Source organism: Excalfactoria chinensis, chromosome 2 (assembly GCF_039878825.1).
Source record: "Excalfactoria chinensis isolate bCotChi1 chromosome 2, bCotChi1.hap2, whole genome shotgun sequence".
NCBI classification, from domain to species: Eukaryota; Metazoa; Chordata; class Aves; order Galliformes; family Phasianidae; genus Excalfactoria; species Excalfactoria chinensis.
Window position 1 is genome coordinate 134,430,985 of NC_092826.1, and position 17,752 is coordinate 134,448,736.

The following is a 17,752-nucleotide window of genomic DNA, read 5'->3' on the forward strand; positions in this document are numbered from 1 at the left end:
CCAGCTGTCAGAATTTCTGCTCTGTCTCAGAAAAAGAAAAGTAGAAAATCTGTCATAAAGTGCTTACAGGTTATCCTCGTGGAGTTCAGGCATAAGCCAGACGTGTTTATTAAGCCCATGGCCTGGCAGAGGGAAGGTGCCTGTCTGAATTGCAATACAGTGCACTTCAAAAGACTTGGTTTGAGACTTCCCTTGGCTTAGTGTGCTGTTGCATGCAGGGATAAAACACACTGTGCTTCTTGTGGTGAGCTGCCAGTCGCTGCAGCGGGCACTGGGGAATAAGATGCTTTTGTGTCTGCATGTGATTGTCTCCATTCAGATCTGAATAGATCATGGAACGGTTTGGACTGAAGGGAATCCTAAAGCTTATCCAGTGCCAATCTCATTGAGGCTGCTCTTCTTGGGCCCTGTAGCTGTGCTGGTGGGACCAAGGCTGAGGTCAGCTCTGTGCGTTTGAGTTCTTGGTGATCCCTGAGGTTCACCAATGACCCCCATGCCCACATCCCATCCTGAATGACCTTCTCTTCCCTGCAAGGAGCATCCCCAGCTCAGAAGCTTCACACTGGAGGCAGGGTCATGGCTCCAGAGCTGCCCCATTTCTCCCCCATATCCCTTCCCCATCCATACTCAGAAACACTACTGAGAGGTCAGAGACAGGAACCAGCCTTTCCTCGCAGAAAAACCTCCTCGTTTATTTACGCTTCCCTCCTGCTGATCTCTGAAAACCATATGAAGTTATTTGCTTCAGCAACCTGACAGCAGCCCCCGGGCTAAACTTTTGATCCGCCAGTTTGCTGCCACCTTCACAAAGCGCAGCGGTGCGGAGGCATGCAGCAGCCAGAGAAGGTGGCCCCATACTGCTGCATGTCTCCTTGCCCTGAACACCTCCTCTGCAGCGAGGGATGCTTTCCAGCACATGTCCCCATCCCACAACCTGAGGCTTTTCAGAAATTCCCAATGGTTGCCCCAAAGCTGATGCAGCTGTTTTGGTATTTATACCTCTGGCACTGCTAATGCAAAGCAAAGGGAAAAACAGTGAGAATGGATTCTAGCACAGAGGGAAGGAGCTCATGTTAGGAACCTGTGAGCTACGGAGACACGGTGCTGGATAACCCAAATCTCCCATCCCATCCTCTGTGCACATGGATTACCATGGCACCCGTGCAGTTCCTACAGGCAAGTGTAGTAAGAGCATAAGCAATGGCTGAAGTGTACTGATAGGACAAAGAGTAATAGCTGTAAAGTAAAAGAGTGCCAGTGTAGATCAGACATTGGGAAGAAATTCGTCACAGTGAGGGTGGGGAGTCACTGGTACAGGCTTCCCAAAGGAGCTGATGGTCCATCCCTGGAGGCTCTCAAGGACAGGTCGGATGGGGTCCTTGGCCATGTAGTTTGGTGGAAGGTGTCCCTGTCCATGGCAAGAAATCAGATCTGGATGGGATTTGAGGTCCCTTCCAATCCAAACTGTGCTGTGATTCTATGTAGCACACTCTTTGTACCATAAATGAGCAGTATGAATTGTCTAGCTGGTACATATGTGAAACCACAGGTAGGATGCATACACAGGAGTAACAAAATGCACATCAGTAGTCCTGATGATATTGAGGGACTACATCAGGGGGATAAAAGCTAAGAATTGTCTTCTACTCTTGAGCAAACCACAGTCCCTCTTCAGTCCCTCACCAGCAGTTGGCTCCTGCCCACAGTCCGCCTGAGGGAAACATTGCTTGTGTTTCAGAGCCTTGCAAACCAAGAGGTGTGCAGGGAGCAGTGATGCGTGTAGGAATAGAGCAGGAGATGGTATAAAAAGCCATGGCAATGAGGAACCTTGCCTATCACAGTTTAAAGCTCTTGTGCTTGAGGAGGATGTGAGTATCTGGGCTTGACATACCACAGAACCATGGAACAGTTCGAGCTGGAAGAAACCTTCAAGATTATCCATTCCAATTGCATGGAGACTGCTCTTTCTGGGCTCTATAGCTGTGCTGGTGGGACCAAGGCTGAAGTCCAGTGCCACCAGAGAGACTTGCTTTTGGGTTGGGCTGTCGTATGTTTGACAGAAGTCAGCATTCTCACAGTCCCTCTGGAAATTGTAAAACTGATTCTCCTGTCCAGAGCTATGCAGGGAAATCTGTAAATCAAGAAGTTACTCCAGGCAAGATTTAAAAAGCTCTAATTGCTTGTTGGATTTATGACAAAAATGCCACAAGAGATGAACTGATTTCAGTACTTCACCAACATAATTGAGGGGAAAAAATATTTTTCTTCCTGCAATAAGTCATCATCATATTAGGTCTGGTGTCCAGAATTTTCCTATTAATATTTCAGCAATTCATGTGCTTATAACAGGTAACCAAAAGTACTTGAAGATCAGAAAAGCAGTAGGTTTTTGCACAGTGAGCTTAAAAAGCAGATGCAAAAAGAGGTTATCATTTGGGATTGTGCAGGGAAGCACAATGGGAGGCAGCCTTGGCCATTCCCTGTTCTCACCACCTTGTAATTTGTACTGAGCCTATTGAAACTCACTGGGTTTCAAGGGCTTGCCCAAAATGTTTTGTAAATGTAGGTTTAATGCTTTGTACGGCTCCTACTGGTGTGCATCAATTCCTGTGGTTGCTCGGATGGAAGAGAAAGCTGAGGGGAGGAAGATGAGGATGATGGATGAAAGAGAAGCACGAAGGGTGAAGGATGGAAGAGGCAGGTAATAGAAGAAGAAGATGAAGGGTCAAATAGGAAGGTGTTGGATGGAAGAGGAAGGTGAAGAGAAGAAGAGGAAGATGATGGATGGAAGAGGAAGATAAAGGGTTGAAGAAGAGGGTGATGGGTGCAAGGCTGCAGCTGTCTCAGCTGCTTCTGGGCACATTGTTCTAGAAACACAAAAGAAGCCTTCATACCTCACAGCTATAAAGCAAGATTTCCTGGTGGATGCAAAATAATGCTATAAGCCCAAACATGAAGAAAGTTTAGTTTGGAAGGCCGGAATCTCACAGGGCTCTGTTCCAAAGCTTCAAACAATTAAAGTATCTGGTGCTGGTTTACGGTAGCTGTAAGAATTCAGCACAGCATAACACTTAACTGGGGGAATATTGACTTTCAGTGTACTGGCGGCTTGCAGTTTTAACTAGTATTTTGGATCAAGAATCTTAAAGAGTTCTGCTACCAGCTTTTATGATAATACTTCTCCCCCTTGGTACGGTATATTTCCCCAAGTTGCCACTAGAAGTAAAACTAAGAATAAAAGCATTTTTTTTAATCTTTGCACTTTATATTAAAAACTGGCTCTCAATAAACAGCTTCCAGGATCACTTTTGACATTAAACATTGATTTCTATGTCTGTTATAAACCTCCAAGAATTGCCTCAGGCACTTGTAATAATCTAAGCATTAGATTGCAGCACTTTCACTATCTAATTATTACCTGCTTTAATACAAGCTGTACTTCAAAAATATTTGAGAAGAAAGAAAGAAAGATAGAAAAGAAAGAAATTATCTTAAAAAAGACCCATCCCCCTGTAATTCCATTGCTGTCAGAGCCAAATACAGTGCCAACAAGGGGACTGCAAGTTAGACCACCCAGAAACACAACCTCCATGGAAAGCCATTGCAACTTATGCAGAAATGTCAGGATCTTCTTCTTTCTGAACAGGCAAAATCCTCTCCCCGTCACCCTCATTTCCAAAAGGAAGAACAGCTGGCTTCACCCTGTCCTATTTGTAAAACATGCCCTATTGCTGAGCTTGAGGTTAACGTAGCAAAGTGTCCTGCATGAACCTCCTGTGCCCAAGGCTGGGTCTGGCTGGTTTTCATTTTAGAACCATCATTTATTTTCACATTTGCTCCCCAGTACACTGCTACCCAGAGCTGAAAACTGGCAGCATTCTTCTCTGATTCAATTCAAAGGTGCTGCTGGGATGTACCCAGGCGTGGGTAAGACGTGGAGCACTTCTGACATGGCCTGTATTTAGTATCTCCTATGCAGCTGCTTCAGGGATTCAAGTGCTTGGTTTGGCTTTACAGTTCCAGAAATTACAGAAAAATGAAAGACTTGGGAAGGTAAATGATAGAATCAGAGAATTACAGAGTGGTTTGTGTTGGAAGGGACTGAGGCACCCATTCAGATCCAACCCTTGCTATGGGCCAGGACACCTCCCACCTCACCAGGCTTCCCAGGGCCCCATCCAGCCTGGCCCTGAGCACCTCCAGGGATGTGGCACCCACAGTGTCTCTGAGTAGCCTGTGCCAATACAAAAACATCTGCATTGCCATTAGCTGCACCCAGAAAACTGCAGACCCCAAAGGCTGTGGGCTGTCCGCAATCACTCCAGCTGATCTAATGAAACTTCTCTTTCTTCCCAAAAACGTTGCTTCATTTCAGTGCTTCGTAAGAAATGGTGGTAACATGAAACAGCGTTTTCAACAGAGTGGGAAGATTTTAAGCTCTCCTTAAGGACAGGACTGTGACAACCTGTGTGTTCCCAATGTGTCACTACGCACTCTGCATGCAGCGCCCAATGGGATTTGCACGCTGGTTATTGGCAGTGGAATACAATGCGATGGTCAGAAAACATCTCCTGGTAGAAAGCATCAGGTTAAAGAGGGGTGAAGGATTTAAGGGAGTTTTAAGAGAAATGTTACAGAAAAATCAAAGGGTTCTGATAGAGGAAAACCATCCTATCCCCACTCTACCTGCAGGGGTGCAATGCTATTATGGAGGAAATTGTGTTGCCCCTTGCTCTCATGGCTGTGTGCTGGGAGCAGTGTAGGGGTCAGCAGTGCCACCTGTCCCACTGACTCTGGCTGCAGCAGGGTTTCTTGCATGGGAACAAGGGAGAAGCATTATAAACCAGCTTTTGGTCTCTTTGCACAAGGACAATTTGCAATAAAGCCTGTGGCTAACACGAAGCGATTGCAGGCTTGCATTGGCATGAATGAGGTCAGGAACCAGCCCGTGGCAAGCGGCACTGAGGAACCTGGGTGAGAAACGTAGGATATGACATCCTCCAGCCCCTAAACGATGGCAGGACAATGACACCACGGCCTCCAGCATTGTGGGTCAGGCTGCTGAGCATCGCAGCTCAGGGACGGAGAGCACAGAGCAGCGGTAGCGCTCACCGGCACCGTGTGCTAATTACAGCCGTCTGCTCCACCAGCTCAGCTTCAACCGCTCACAGAGCGTCTGCGGCCAGGTTGGGATTTCCTCAAATTGATTTGTAATTTGAGGTTACTCAATTAATTTTTTTCTTCTTCTTCTTTATTTATTTCTTTCTTTATTTCTCTCCCTCTCACCCGTGTGCCTCAAGCGCTCGCTCCCTGCGCCCCGGCACAGCTTCATCTCCCACCCCTCACTGCGCTCCAGGAGCACGTTTCAAAGATGCAGCATGGAAGAAACTCAACCTTTTTCCTTTTCTGGGCCACGCAAGCCTTGCCCAAGGCGTTCTACGTAGAAAAATTAGGCTGCTGCACGACTCATCGGCGGGGTGCACAACTTAAATATCTTTTTCTCTTGTCCCAGATACACAGTCCCAGCCTGACTCCCCCATCCCTTCTCCTGCAGTCAGTGGAGAGCAGCTCCTGGGTGGGGATTTATCCCCCAACAACAGGATCCGACCTCTCCCCTGCAATATAAATACCTGTGCTGTGGACATGCAGACTTTGGTTCTTCCTGTCATTTCCCATTTGGTTCTGAACTACAGAGAGATTTGCTTTAGCGGTGGGTGAGATGAGCTGGACCCTCCCGCAAGGTGCTGTGGACCCCTCGTTGCTGATGGACACAGTTGTTCAAAACCTCAGTTTCTGTTGGTGAGGATGTTTGGAGCAGCCAAAGTCTCCAAGCACTCCTTCCCCATACTGTTATGACCCAAAACATTCCAGATAGCCCAGAAAATATACTGGGACACTGCCTGCCCACTCAGAAACACACCTGGAGGGTGCTTGTCATCTACACACTTAAATGCCAACACACCTTGCAGGATTTTCACATTAAAGGTGGATTTGGGGTTTTTTTAACTTCTCATGGTGGTGATACCCAAATACATTGCTTGCAAAAGCAGGGAGGAGGAGAAGGCAAGGAGAAGGAGGTTTTTCCTAGCAGAGCTTTGAGCTTTTAAATCAGAACGACCTCACCAGCTTCAGAGAATACCTTCTAATTTCCAAGCATATGCTCAAGAATATAATCAGGCTGGCAAATCTCTGCTGACAGCAATGCTGAGTGCCAGCTTCCCTTCGCAGGCAACAAAGTGGGGCTCCACTGCACTCATTGCCTCAGTCCTGAAGATACATTTTGGGAGCAGAACTGGAAATCAATAGGTGACAGCACAACAACTGCCCCTATGGAAGGAGGTAGATTCAGCTGCTATCCAAAGGACCCAGTGATCCCAGAGCTCTTCTGAGCATGCAGCTGGTGGTGCGATGAATGAGGGTAGGTTTAGATTAGACATTAGGAAGAGCTTCTTTACTCTCCAGTGGGGAAGCACTGGCACAGGCTGCCCAGAGAAACTGTGGGTGCCCCATCTCTGAAGGGCCTCAGGCCAGGTTGGATGGGGTTTTGGGCAAACTATGGGTTGGAAGTGCAGTGAAAGTAAATCATAGTATAAACAAATGGGCAAGTTCTACTCTCTGCAGAGATCAAAGGATTAAGGACCACTTGCATAGAGCCAACATTCACCCAGCTGTTTGGTCACAGTGAGGAGCATCCCTTTTGCAGCTTGGATGTTGGCACTGGCTGTGGGCTGAGGGAGAAGAGGGATGGAACACCGGCAGCAGGACTGGGCAACTTTGTGGGTTACACCTCAGTATATTACAGCTCCACAGGTCACAAATCTACGGACACCTCAGCAGCTCTGCTGCTTACTGGAAGGGAGAATTTGGCAGTCTTTTGACTTTGATTGGTGCACCCGAGTGTCTGCAGGGTGCAGCACTGCTGGGGTGGGTGCTGCACTGGTGTGGAGTCAGCATAGAATTGCATGGGGTGTACATAGCATTGCATGGCATGGAAAGCTACGTGGCTTAGAGAGGGTACAACATTGGATGGGGTGGGTACAGCACCGGTGGGCTCAGTGCAATATTACTGGAGTGGGTCCAGATGCTTTGCTGGGGTGGGCGCAGCATTGCTCAGGATGGATGCAGCATCACTCAGAGTGAATGCAGCAAGGTTTATCTTGAGTATATCCCAGCTTTGTGCAGCCCAGCATTATCCCACACCAGCAGCTGAGCCACCAACAGGTGCCAGCAGGAAGCACAGCTGCTCCCCTGGGTGCTTTGGTACCATGTCCCCAACCCACTGCAAACCATGCACAGCAGCAGCACCGCTGGGCACCACCCATCCCCTACGTACCAACTGCAGAGGGAAATGGAAGTTGCTTTTGTCTGGCAGGGGTCAGACAGAGCCGGTTTGTTCGATAAAGCTTTAACGCTCTATGAACACGCAGAAAAGCTCAACCCCGGGGCCCTTTGACAATCTCCATTGTTTTGCAGCTAAAGAGAGAAAGAGAGGAAGAGAGAAGGAAAGAGAGAAAGAAAGAGGGAAAGAAGGAAAGAGAAGGAAAGAAAAAGGAAAAAAGAAAGCAAAAAAAGAAAGGCAGATTCGATTTAAAACACCAAGTTCATGGCATTTCAAAAGGAGATGATACACGGTGTGCGGATTTGTGTGACACAGGGAGATAAAGACGGGAATAAAGTGCCAAGCAGGAGCGTTGCAGGCGCTGCTCTCGGGGATGAGCCTGGTATGCTGCCATCTGACTCCTTTAAGAGGTTTTGTCCCTGCCATGAAGTGCACACCAACTCTTGGGCGTTGGGGGCAAAGTCTGAGAAAGGAGATGGTGCGGAAAGATGGGGGAGCGAGAGGTGCTTGGCCGTTAATGCCCAACGTGCGCTTCCGTGCGTGCGGTCCGCTCTATCCAAGCCGCAACTCATTGTCTGCAAAACACACGGCACCGTGATGCACCCAGTGGGCAAGCACGGCTGGGAACGGGAACCCTCAAAATGGTTTGTTTAGACAACAAAATAACAACAGTAGTAAAATCACGGGGATCCCGATAGATTGAGAGGAGCTGGCGAGGAGATGGCTTGATGGGTTATTCCATTGCTTGAAAGCGCCATCGCCAAAATAAATAACCCTGAGAGGACAGCAGCAGCCAGCAAACTGCCCGTAGGTTTGGCTGCGTGTAGTTTCTCTTCGGAGGCTGCGGGTGGGCACCGTCCTCGGCACGCAGAGAGGTGAGCGGGGAGCGGAGGCTCCGTGCGCTCCGGGCGGTGCTGTGCGGCGGCGGCTCCGCTCCGCTGTGCTGGAGAGGCGGGCGGTGTTGGAGGCGTCGGGAATGAGCAGCTTCTTGTCTTCTTTTTATGTTCATTCTTTCTTTTCTTTTTTCTTTTCTTTTCTTTTTAATCCCCCTTTCTTATTATTTCTTCCCCCTCTGTTTTTCCCTTTTTTACTTTCCCCTTTCCCCAACTTTTGTTTTTTACTTTTACCTTTCCCCTTTTATATCGCTTATTTCTTTTTCTTTTCTTTTTTCCATTTCTTTCCCTTTTTTTTTTCCACGTCTTTTTTTTTTTTTTCCTGATTTTTCCCTATTTTTTCTTTATTTATTCCTATTATCCCTTTCTTTATTATTTCCTATTTTTATTTATTTTCCTTCTCTATTAACAAATCCGACTTCGGCCGGGATAAAAACGCCGAACCCCGGCGGGAGAGACGGACGGACGAAGCCTTCGCGAACGCCTCTTGCCCCCTGGCGTCCCCTCGCTGCAAGGACAGCCGGTCCGGTGCCCGGGGGGGGCTGAGAGATGCGGGATGAGAACGCGACTTTCGGCCGCCTCCGTTTCCCACCGCCTTTTTCCCCTCCAAAACTCAGCCAACAAAACCCCAAAGGGACACAAGAGACATCCCCCCCCCTCCTCCTCTTCCTCGACAAAACGTGTTTCTCCTCCCAATCCTCAAAGCATCTTTTAAAAATGAAGCTCCTGCCTGCTCTCCTCAAACGGAGATGGGGAGGAAAGAAGGAAAAAATAATAATAATAAAAGAAAGAAGAGGAAAAAAAAGGGGGGTTTGGGGTGGGGTGGGGGGAAGAAAAGAGGGAAAAGCAATAAATTTAAAGAGTTGGTTGCTAGGAAGGGATGGCAGAGGGCCGATTTGGCATTTCCATCCTGCTTTGCACGGTCTCGGTTTCAGCTGGCAGCGCAGGAGGTATGCGGCTGCCTCCATTAAATCTGTTCTCATTGCAGCCTGACAAGGTTTTTAAGAAAAGGTTCCTAATGACCGATGCGGGCTGGCACCGTCCGGCCGAGTTTTGTAATTAAACGCTACCGAGCAGCGGCAGGAGCCGGGGATAAATGTCAGGGCTTATATTTTTTTCTTTCTTTCTTTTTTCTTTTCTTTTCTATCTTTCCTCCCCCCGCCCCCAACCCCCCCTCCCTACGATTTTCGGAGGAGAGGCTGCTGTGCCACAGGGAAACTGCCAAAATTATATACGGGAATATGGCAATAAAAATAACTCCCCCAGCGAGCCAAGCAAACGGCAGCTGCGTAACACAGTGCTGAGCATCTCCCAAAAGCCCTCAAATGCTGAAATGAGTGACTGCGGTGAGAACAGGGGAGCTCGGCGGAGCCTGTACTCGTTAGCCAAAAAATATCTAACTACATGCGTATATAAATATACACTAACTGGGGTGATACATCCACGGTCCGGGGAAAAAAGGAAAAAACAAAGAAAGAGGAAAAGAAAATGTCCCGGCTGCACACCGTGCAGGGGAAGGGAGGGCAGGCGATGCCTGGCGGTACCCCGGCTGGGAACACCGGCTGTGCCCCCCGTATCCCCCGGCCCGGCCAGGCTCGGGCCGCACACAGCCGCTCCTCCCGCTTCTTGTCTCTCCCTCGTTTGTCTGATGGATTTTAGTTCTTCCTTTCTTCCTTTCTTTCTTTCTTTCTTTCTTTCTTCTTTCTTTCTTTCTTTCTTTCTTTCTTTCTTTCTTTCTTCTTTCCTTTCTTTCTTTCTTTCTTTCTTTCTTTCTTTCTTCTTCTTCTTTCTTTCTTTCTTTCTCTCTCTCTCTCTCTCTCTTCATCTCACTCCCTCTCTCTCTCTCTCCCTCTCTCTCTTTCTCTTTCTCTTTCTCTTTCCTCTTTCTCTTTCCTCTTTCTCTTTCTCTTTCTTTCTCTTTCCTCCTTTCCCTCTTTCCTCTTTCTCTTTTCTCTTTCTCTTTCCTCTTTCTCTTTCTCTTTCTCTTTCTCTTTCTCTCTTTCTCTCTTTCTCTCTTCTCTCTCTTTCTCTTTCTCTCTTTCTCTCTTTCTCTAGCTTCAAAACAATGGAGATTGTCAAAGGGCCCCGGGGTCGAGCTTTTCTTCATGTTCATTTCTTTCTTTGTCTTTCTCTTTCTCTCTTTCTCTCTTCCCTCCCTCCCTCCCCACTTCCTTCCTTCCTTCCTTCCTTCCTTCCTTCCTTCCTTCCTTCCCTTCCTTCCTTCCTTCCTTCCTTCCTTCCTTCCTTCCTTCCTTCCTTCCTTCCTTCCTTCCTTCCTTCCTTCCTTCCTTCCTTCCTTCCTTCCTTCCTTCCTTCCTTCCTTCCTTCCTTCCTTCCTTCCTTCCTTCCTTCCTTCCTTCCTCCCTCCCTCCCTCTCTCCCTCCCTCTCTTTCTCTTTCCCTCTTCCTCTTCCTCTTCACCTTTCCCTTTCTTCTTTCCCTCTTCCTCTTCCTCTTCACCTTTCCCTTTCTCTCTTTCTCTCTCTTCTCTCTTTTTCTTTCCCCTTCCCTCTTTCTCTCTTCCCTCCCCTTCTTTCCCTTCCTTCTTTCCATTTTTTCCCTCCCTCCACTCTTTTCTTCCCTCACTCTCTTCCGTTACCACTTTCTCTATTTTCTCTGTTTTATTTTCCCCTTTTCCTTCCCCTTCCCCTTCCCATTCCCTCCCTGATCAGAACCTCCCCCTAATACCCAACGTGCCACCAGGACATGGGGCAGAACAACGTCTCCTCCCGAGCCCACATTCCAATCATTTCATCAATCTATTCCATATACCGAAAGTTTCCCAGCCTGGGGTTCCACACAGCAGACTTCAATGTTAGTTCTTAATTTCCTGGCTCAAAAATAGTGAACTTTCCAGTGATCCGCAGCCCTAAAAGTGCTCGTATAGCCGGGCTCTCTCCGAGCTCCCTGCGCCGAGGCAGCCCCGATCCGCGCCTGCGGGCGGCCGGGACGTGCCGTAGCTTCGGGGACCGGGAATAAAGAGAGCGGCATTGCATTTCCCGATTAACGGACGTGTTTATTTAAAGATCGGGATGGCGTGTTTATGGGGAGAGGTTTCCTCACGTCTGTTGGATGAAACGTGTTTACAGTAAGTCTGGCGGTTATACAGTGCCGCATCGTAGGGGAGGCTTTAATGAAAGCACGAATTGGAGTGTGATAAAGTTGTGGACATCCGCACTATCCAGCCAGCCCCGGACTCGGGCTGTTTGCTTATTTATTTTATTTATTTTATTTTTATTTTATTTTATTTTATTTTATTTTATTTTATTTTATTTTATTTTATTTTATTTTATTTTATCCTAGTATTTTATTTTATCTTGCTTTTATTTTAATTTCCTGCACTTTATTTTTGCATTTTTTAATGTTATTTTGCTTTATATTATTGTATTGCATTTCATTCCATTTCATTCCACTTCCTTATTCATTTCTTTATTCAATTCCACTGATTTCTTTATTTTTTTTTAAACCATTTTCCTTTCATCATTTTATTTACGTCTTTTTTTTTTTTTTTTTTTTTTCTTCCCCCCCCTTTTTTATATATATATTTTAATTATTTTTTTTCCCATTCATTTTACCCTTTTCTATCCAAGTAACCCCCCCAGCCCAGGGCCGCTCGCCCCCACTGCCGCACAATAGGACGGAAGATGTGCGCCCGCATCCCCCGCTCCCTCGGGTCCGCCCATGCGGAGGATCCGTCACAGCCGCCGTTGCCACCACCGCGGGAGAGCAACCTGCACATAGGAACAGGCCCGTGTCCTGCCCGGAGAGGCACAAAGTCCTTCATTTCCATAGCAGGCTTAGGGTGGGTGGGAGATTTATTATTATTATTTAATATACATTTTATTTTTACTTGCGTTTTTAGTTTTTTTTTTTATTATTATTATTTTTAATTTTAATTGCATTTATTTCATTTAATTTTATTTCATCTCGTTTCATTTCATTTCATATTGTACCTTTATGGATGCTTTTCTTTAGCTTCCCCCTCAGGTTTTCTTCTGCTCCCCTTCTTCCCCTTCCTCCTCCTCTTCCACTCTTCCCTTCCCTTCCCTTCCCTTCCCTTCCCTTCCCTTCCCTTCCCTTCCCTTCCCTTCCCTTCCCTTCCCTTCCCTTCCCTTCCCTTCCCTTCCCTTCCCTTCCCTTCCCTTCCCTCCCCTTTCCCCTTCCCCTTCCCTTTCCCCTTCCCCTTCCCCTCCCCCTCCCCCTTCCCCTCCCCATTCCCTTTCCCCTTCCCCTTCCCTTTCCCCTTCCCCTTCCCCTCCCCCTCCCCCTTCCCCTCCCCATTCCCCTTCCCCTTCCCCTTCCCCTTTCCCTTTCCCTTCCCCTTCCCCTCCCCCTTCCCCTTTCCCTTCCCCTTCCCCTCCCCCTTCCCCTTCCCCTTTCCCTTCCCCTTCCCCTTCCCCTTCCCCTTCCCCTTCCCCTTTCCCTTCCCCTTCCCCTCCCCCTTCCCCTTCCCCTTCCCCTCCCCCTTCCCCTTCCCCTCCCCCTTCCCCTTCCCCTCCCCCTCCCCCTTCCCCTCCCCCTTCCCCTTTCCCTTCCCCTTCCCCTCCCCCTTCCCCTTCCCCTTCCCCTTCCCCTTCCCCTTCCCCCATAAAGTGCCATGCACACTGACCCACCCCCTGGATATCCCAGAACAGAAATCCCCAAATATTTCCTTGTATCCCCCCACTAGACACAGTTTCCCTTTGCACACAGCACACATCTGTCTTCTTTTTGGACCAATGAGGCTCAAGCAGAAAACAAATTTTCCTTCTTGCCTTGCCTATTAGATATAATTTAACATAGAACGCCTGTTATAATTACTGATTATACAAGGGGTCCCTTGTATTAGCAAGGTACTGACAGGATTATCTAACAAGGTCTAGACTTCCAATGAAGCAGAAATATCACAGCAGAATTCATTACTCTGTATTTGGGACAGAGAAAGTGGTGAGTTCAGGGAGGGGGACAGAGTGGGTGGGAGCTCATACTCAGAACAGCTTCCAACATGCCTGGGATGGACACCTGGTGGAAGCATCACCCCTTGGGGTGGCCTGATTCATCCTCAGCCTCATGTCTGCCTCTCTGGCATGGTCACAGGAAATGGAGAGTCCTATTAGAGATGAGTTAATTAATGATAACTGGAAAAGGGACCTCCTCTATGTAAGACTGTCTTTACTCACAAAAGAGCATTTAAAAATAATCTGGGGAAAACAAACAAACAGAACCCAACAAAACACAAATGTACAAAAAGCCCCACCCACATAACAAACATTGTTAAATAAAGAACTCGTGTTTTTATTGCTGAAGGGCACAGGGGGCAGGGATGTTCCCAAGCTAAGTCCCCACCTGCAGAGGTACTCTGTCTTCTGTCCACCCTTCGCTCCATCCCTTCTGTCTTTCCATCCCTTCTGTCCATCTATTTCTTCAGTCCATCCATCCATCCATCCTTTCCATCCCTCCATTCCCTCCATCCCTTCTATCTGTCCATTTCCATCCCTTCTGTCCATCCATCCATCTTTTCCATCCGTCTATCCCCTCCATCCCTTCTGTCTTTCAATCCCTCTATCTCTTCTATCCATCTATCTCTTCAATTCATCCATCCATCTTTCCATGTATCCATCCCTTCCATTCCTTCCATCTGTCCATTCCCATCCCTTCCATCCATCCATCCCTTCTGTTCATCCATCCCTTCTGTACCTCCACCCTCTCTATCCCTCCTTCCATTCCATCTTTCCATCCATCCCTTCCATCCCTCATTCCATTCCATATGCCCATCCCCATCCCTTCTCCCCATCCATCCCTTCCATCTCTCCATCCTTTTCTTCCACCAGAGCTCTCACGTTTTAAGGCCTGATGGAAAGTAAATCCTTTTAACAAGTCAAATAATTTTGGACACAAGAAATTTCCCCCTCTCCTTTGTAATTAGAGCTGGCCGCATGTCTAAAATGATCTACTTTCCAGGGGGAAACAATAATTGAATTGTTGGGAGTCTCCCGAGCTTTGCTGGGCTCCAGGAAGGCTGCAAGGGAAGCTGAGCCGCTCTCTCGTTAACGCCTGTGATGAGAGTGAGACACCCCAGAATTCAATTACGCGGCTCCTCCAGGAACCGCTATAATTATAACGTCAAGTTGTTTTTTAAAACTTCATAATTACGTTCTAGGATCCTTGCACGTATGTTTGGGACCCTGGTGGGGCTGGAGGTGGCCTCCCACTGCATGTCACCTGGTGTCTGGATGCCCTTTGTCCTCAGCCTCATTCCTTGTGACCACACCATGGCTATCGAGACCTTCTCTGTGTCCTTGTGTGTAGGATTCTGGGGAAGAAACTGCTCCTGAGAGGGAGAGAAGAGACTGAAAGAAAGGGAAAAGTAACCAGAGAGCAAGCAGACAGAAGCTCAGGGATGACTTGGCAGAGGGTTGTTAGAGTTAGGGTAGAGTGATTAGGTTGCAGTTGGACTTGATGAACTTTAAGGTCTTTTCCTAACTGAGCAGCTCTATGATTCTAAGATCAAATGGAGGAAAGATGGGAGAACTTTTAGCTGCTTCTCCAAAGGAATGCATTCAGCTCCTTATGAGAAGCATAAGAACCATTGAATCTCAGGCACAAAGCACATGGCAGATGCTCCGCACTCCCACCCCATGACCATAGCCAAGGTTACCCCAAGCAGAGGGAGCATAGAAATTAATCCCAGCAAGAGCTGATCAGAATCAAGACACCCAATTACCTTATTTGATAGCACATCAAACACTTCCCTGACCTGGATTCACATTCTGGAGCCTTACTGGTTCACCTCACTGCCTGCTGAGGTGCAGGGGATGATGAACACATCCCAACCCTTGCAGGTCAGGGTCTGCATCATCGCTGTGCCATGGGACTGCAGAGAGGAATACGCAATGAGTGCTGGCTGCAGGTTGGGAATGGGCTCACTTCTCATTCTCTCAGACAAGCAATTAGAGCTGTCTCCTGAAGCAGTTCCCACCCAGCAAGGAGCTCCAAAATATGAAAATCCTTTCCTTTCATATTTTTTTCCAGATGTTCACTTTTCGCTTCCCTTTATTAGTGCTTCTTTTGCCAGGGTGACTCATTTAACAATTAGTTTAGGCACAGAATGTAGCATCTGTTACAGATATTACCTGTGCCTCTGAGGCAAAGCTTCTTACCTTCATTTTTTACCCACCTCTCCTTCCCTTCCAGATCTTTAATAACATGTAAAAATATATTTAAATTAATAGGAAACTGATTCCTCAACCAGGTCAACAGATGGTTCATTTGGACCTGCCTTCAATTAAGCAGGTGGAGCATGCCCAAGGAACAGGCAATCAAATACAGCTGTTCTTTCCCCAAGTCCCACCGCAGATCTGGTGGGATCTCCTGCTTGAGGCTGCTCACTCTATCAACCTCATAGCTCAGTGTTCAGACTTCACTTACCTGGCTCCTGGTGGTGGGAGTGATGATGTGGGGGATATCTGTGCACTGCTGGCTTCGGGATACCCAGATACAGGGTGATGGTGGGATTCAAAACTTGACCTCTCTTGAACATCTCACATCCTCTATGTAGACTTCAGCTGCTGCTCTTGGAGACAATATGTCAATATGTCTCCTGTGACAAATTTTCAGCTTCACTGGAATGACTTCAGTAACCCGGAGTGTGAAATATTATGGTAGGTGTCTGTGTTTCTCACCTGGGTCCCATCAGGAGAATTACTACTCCACAGGTTGTATTTTCAAGTTGAGGAAGGACTAACTTGTACCACAGTAGGACTCTCGTCCCAGTTGAATAAAGACAAAGTAAAAGTGAAGCAAAGACTTTGGGATCTGCCACGATGAAACAAAAAAACACCCCTGATAAAAACAAAGTAAAATCACAAGGACTGATGATCCTGTTAGATACCATTGCTATCAGTAGTAGACCTCTTGGACCCTTTTTCAACAACCAGAGTCAAACCAAAAGATGTCAATATGTTAACAAACGTTTAAGCTGACCCAGACATTCAGATGTCTTATTTTCACGTAAAAAAGTAATAGGCCGGTCTTGTTTTACTGCCTTCGTTGTCAGATCTCCCACAGTCAGTTCTGATGGAAGACTTCTGTTGGCTCCGGAAGGCACAATCAATGGAAAGAAAACCTTCTTCATCCTCAGGAAGCTCTAGGTAAGAGAAAACTGCATGCCAACTTGCAATCATGAGGAGCAATGTCAGCCCAAGGCTTAAGAATCTTCCCCTGTCCCCAAAGAGCCCTTGCTAAACCCTGCACGTCCCAGAAATTCCGCTGTGACTGTAGGAAAGGCTGTAGGTATAGTTGGGCTGCAGGCCTTCCCGCATTACAGGATACATTGGCCCTGTCCAGGCTGTGGTTGCTTTAAGACATCTATCTAGTTTTCATGTGTCTTGTTGGGTAAAGTGTAATTCAAAAGCTGCCAGGCCTCTTGCCCTGAAGAACTGCACGGTCGTATCCCAACAACATACATTTCTGCATGAACATCTTAGCAAACCATATCTATATGGTTTATATATATATACAGGACGTGACGTTGGCTCCCTTAGAATCCAGTCCACCTTATTTTAATTCTGGGGTAACGACTTCAAGAGAACATGAAAAGGATGAAATTTTTTGTGCATTAGCATCCAGTTAACAGACATATCCCACTAACAGGCTCACATACATATATATAATGTATATATGTATATATAGATGTGTATATATATTAATTCTTTTAAACCAAATCCAAGCCAGATAGATGCTGGGAAGCTTGGAGTTCTCTTTATTAGTTAGTAAGACTGGGCTAGCAGCACCATTACAGCCTACAGGCTTTCTTACCACACAGTTATGCAATAAAACTGCAGTCCTTACCCCTTTGTTATTAATCTGTCATCATAACCTGCGTTTGTAGGCTCTGAAGATAGAATTTATATATATATATATATATATATATATTCCTATATTCTATAGATAGAATATAGGAAGGAAAGAGAATTTAGGAAGCAGGATTTAGGGACAGGGAAAGGACTATAACATTATTGTGGGGAAACTCCCATAGTACTTCATTACCCAAAGAAATCCCCATCACCTTTAAGAAAACGTTCTGGCCTTTCAGCTGCAGGGCTGTGGTCAGACACAGCTCTCAAGTTTCCAAGATCAGAGTCCTTAATGATCTCCATTTTAGAGGCATGTTTTTGTTCAATTAGTCCAGCATGTAATGCTTTGTTCTCCTGAATTTTGGAGCTACTCTGATGTGCAGTAAGACTACTGAGACCTCATTTCATTATTCATCTCAATATGTTCCCGTTGCATTCAGAGAACAGTCTATGGGCCCTCCTGTGGCTAATTTAGCACCTGCAAATCCCCATGCTTTAAGCCGAAGGCTGAATAACCCACAGAATGAGTTCACAGGAACTATGCTATCTACAGGTCAAATCAGACTTTCCGGGAAGGCTAATAGGGATCTTATTTTACTTTTCTCTCCTTCAGAAACATTGTGCCCCTTCCCTCCTCGAGAGGAGACCATCAGTAAGACGTCTGAGTTCTCCAAGATCAGGTTGCAC